Source organism: Cervus elaphus, chromosome 5 (assembly GCF_910594005.1).
Source record: "Cervus elaphus chromosome 5, mCerEla1.1, whole genome shotgun sequence".
Lineage (NCBI taxonomy): Eukaryota > Metazoa > Chordata > Mammalia > Artiodactyla > Cervidae > Cervus > Cervus elaphus.
In genome coordinates this window covers 48540272-48544578 of record NC_057819.1, presented here as the reverse complement: position 1 = coordinate 48544578, position 4307 = coordinate 48540272, and the positions used below count along the sequence as shown (strand labels likewise).

The 4307-nt window shown below is 33.2% G+C and overlaps 1 non-coding gene across 1 annotated transcript; it reads left to right on the top strand.

Moving 5' to 3' along the window:
* Positions 1 to 3183: 3183 nt before the first annotated feature.
* Positions 3184 to 3347, top strand: LOC122695853. The gene has a single exon (XR_006341596.1). It is a non-coding gene; the product is annotated as a U1 spliceosomal RNA (small nuclear RNA).
* The last annotated feature ends 960 nt before the right edge of the window (positions 3348 to 4307 follow it).

The window sequence follows — 4307 nt, the reverse complement described above, 5'->3', positions numbered from 1 at the left end:
TACATCGTAGTCAGAGTAATTGCTTTGGATTTTCATTATTATCATAAAATCACAAACTGTTATGGTTGGAAAGGCTAGATAGGACATTTAGTTCAACTCCCACTCAATGAAAAAAATGTCCTTTATTCCATTTCTGCAGATGCTTATTTAGACATTGCTTAAATAATCCTACTGAAGAGAATTAGAGGACCTCTTGGAGCAACATATTATATGAATGGACACTATTAGTTGGAATAAACTTCTATGTTTTGAGTCACCTCTGATACTTGCAAGCTTTACTGATTTATAGTCTAGCCTGCACAGATATTAGAGAACAAATACACAGGCTCTTAATGCCACTCTTTCCAGTGATTTAACTTTTTACACAGCAAATAATATTAATCCTACTATTCCCTGGGAAAACATATTCCATTCATTCTCACTGTCAGACTATTTAATATCCTGGTCATATTTCCAGAGTTCTATCTAAAATGGTGAGTTTTGTACTTTAAATGGAGCACCCAGAATTGAAAAAAGCACAGTCGTGTACAAAGTATACCCTTCAGTATTATTGGACAAATTATATCTTAATATTTCTGTATTGTGGTGATAAAATATCTAACATAGTAGTGTTGCAAAAATAGAACGTGTTAGTATCTTCTGCACTTAGTATACTGACATAAACATAGTAGGCATTCAGCCAGCACAAATTCTTTCTCTAGCATTTCCCCCTCATTTCAGGAATTAGTTTGCATGTTAAAAATAATTAGAGCATTTGCCTTGTTTCAAAGTATTTCATAAAGATTAGTACCTAACCAAATAATTAAAATGTGACAAAATAAATTCTCTATTATAAGGTCCTAGAAAACATAGGAAATATTTTAAAATATGAAGAATTCAGATGGGTTAGTTTTAATAATTTATGATTTTTCTGAAGTTCCTAAACTAGGTAGCTTAAAAATTAATTTTGTAAAGTATTTAAGAGAAAAAAAATCAGTTTCTTATATCTCGTTCAATAAATATTGCATTGCCTCTGGGGTCTAATGAAAATTGTATATTATAATCATTTGTTTGATGACAGTGAAAGCTCATCTTAAGACGTAGAATGGCTTTTTGATGTGGCTTCTAGCAGTTTGTGATCTCATTCTTATAATAATTAAATACCTTTTAAAGTGATAATAGCTCTTATAGTGATTATAGTTATTCCTTAAACAAGCAGAGTTATTTGTTTAGTACCTAGTATCTTCATGAAGTTAATGAATTTTTCAAATATATTAAACATATTTTAAGAGTTATATTCTACTGTGAACAAAATGGCCACAGTGGCAAATTTTTCTTATGATTTAGCAATTACCATTTGCTCAGTTCTGTTTAGTTTTCTCTTTCACATTTTTAAAACTTTGGATTATTAAAAAAATACTATGAACTACATTTGTATGTAATAGTTAATCTACTTACAAAGGTGGGATCCTATGAGGTTGACTGAATGCTTTTATTTGTATCAGTTCTGTTTAGGAGATGGGAGAAAGTGACCAGGAGACAAGGAGAGAGGGTTCATAGTAGGTAGAAATTTCCAATCTTATTTCAAAAACTGTTGATCATTTTGTATATTTGATGACACCTAACCAAAATTGAATCTTATTTACCCACAGATTTTCACTATGGCATGGAAACTTCCCCAAATCAAACAGTAATATTGAATGTGGGGAAAAAGAATATATAAAACCCTGTAAGTTACTGCTGTGTCATAAAGAATCATGTATTCACCCAAAAAATCAATTATATAACTTTCTGTTTTATTGCAAAAATCCTACTCTTATTTCAAGAATTCTATAGTTATATATTTTTAAGAGATTAAACTGAAAGGACTGGAGGAATTTTAGATTTTACTGATGTTATATTAAGCAGGAGTGAAGCAATGGATGTCGTCCATTGGGCTCAAAAGTGTGCATTCTGATTTGTATTTATTTAAAATAGAGACATTTTGTGTTTTCTTTTACTTTAACTTTTATCTGAATGTTTGCATTTTTATTTTCCTCTAAGATCATAAAATTTGAGGCATTTATCAGGAAATACTTAATCTGTCACAGTTTTCTTTACCCCTAATACATAGCTATTTATTTATAAAAAAATTTACTGTCAGTACCTTTTAAGCTGATAATCTATAACCTCTCAGGCAACAAGTTGGCTTTAACTGAATCACTTAGTCTCTCTATCACTTCCAGCATCATGGGGTCACAAAGAGTTCGACATGACTGAGCGACTTCACTTCACTTCACTTCAGTGTTTTTCTAAGTATTGAGGTGTTACTATGTTGTGTGCATAGTTGGTGGTGGTTTAGTCGCTAAGTTGTGTCCGACTCTTGTGACCCCATGGACTATAGCCTGCCAGGCTCCTCTGTCCATGGGATTCTCCAGGCAAGTATACTGGAGTGGGTTGCCATTTCCTTCTAAATGGGGCTTAATGGCATCAACCTCACTCAGCCATGAAGGGGCTCAAGAGAAACAAAGACTCCTAAAGTTCTTGACACAGTCTTGGTACCCAGGAAGCTTTCCACACACAGTATAGATATTTACAATTGTTATGTCTTCATCTTGGATTGATCCTTTGACCATTATATAGTGTTCTTACTTATCTCTTGTAATATTCTTTATTTTAAGGTCTATTTTGTCTGATACGAGGATTGCTACTCCCACATTTTTTTGCTTTTCATTTGCATGGAGTATTTTTTCATCCTCTCACTTTCAGTCTATATGTGCCTTTAGGTCTGAAGTGGGTTTCTTGTAGACAGCATATATATGGGTCTTGTTTTTGTATCCAGACTCATCAAAAAAAAAAAAAAAAAAAAAGGAGAGAGAAGAATTAAATCAACAAAATTAGAAATTAAAAAGGACAGTTTAAAACAGACAATGCAGATATACAAAGGATTATAAGAGACTATTATGAACAACTATATGGCATTAAAATGGATAACCTGGAAGAAATGCATAGATTCTTAGAAATGTTCAATCTTCCAAGACTGAATCAGGAAGAAATAGAAATTCTGAACAACCCAATTACAAGCACTGAAATAAAAACTGTGATTAAAAAATCTCCCAAAAAACAAAAGCCCAGGACCAGATGGCTTCACAGGTGAATTCTATCAAACATTTAGAGAGGAGCTGATGCTGATCCTTCAAAACCTCTTTCAAAAAACTTAAGATGATACTTACCTGGCAGGGGAGATACCATGATCACGAAGGTGGTTTTCCCAGGGCGAGGCTTATCCATTGCACTCCGGATGTGCTGACCCCTGCGATTTCCCCAAATGTGGGAAACTCGACTGCATAATTTGTGGTAGTGGGGGACTGCGTTCGCGCTTTCCCCTGGTATTTTCTTTGTCCAAAATCAGAAGAAGCTTTTTCTAAGTCTATAGTAACATCCGGTCATTAGTAAGTTTTCTTCGCAAAGCTAGTGAATTTCCGGATGGTTTTTTTCGCTGGAGTATGTTTCTTTGTAGAACTGGTTGCTAGTTTGTTTTGATATAAGAGAATGTCAAGAGTGTTTTGAAACACCACAGTCAAAGATATGGACTTTCCCACGCTTAGCTTTTTATTTAATTTTTTACATTTTTTCACCATTCCTGAAAATCAGTAGCTTTATATAGGCGGGCTGTAGATTAAAAAAAAAAAAAAAAAAAAAAAAAAAAAAAACTTAAGATGAAGGAGCACTTCCAAACTCATTCTACAAGGCCACCTGATACCGAAACCAGACAGACAATGCTAAAAATGAAAACTACAGGTCAATATCACTGATGAACATACATGCAAAAATTCTCAACAAAATTCTAGCAAACAGTTTAACAACATATTAAAAAGCTAATACACCATGATCAAGTTGAGTTTATTCCTGCAACACAAGGATTCTTCAATATACACAAGTCAATCAATGTGATACACAATATTAACAAATTGAAAGATAAAAACCATATGATAATCTGAATAGATGCTGAAAAAGCCTTTGACAGAATTCAACATCAATTTATCATTAAAACTCTTCAAAAAAATGGGCATAGAAAGAATCTACTTCAACATAGTTAAGGCCATATATGATAAGCCCACAGCAAACATTATTCTCAATGGTGAAAAACTGAAAGAATCCCCCATAAGATCAGGAACAAGACAAGGGTGTCCACTCTCCCCACTATTATTCAACATCGTTTTGAAAGTTCTAGCTACAATAATTGGAGAAATAAAAGAAATCCAGATCAGAAAAGAAGAGGTAAAGCTCTCATTGTTTGCACTTGACATGATAAAACCCTAAAGATACTATCAGAAAATTACTAGGGC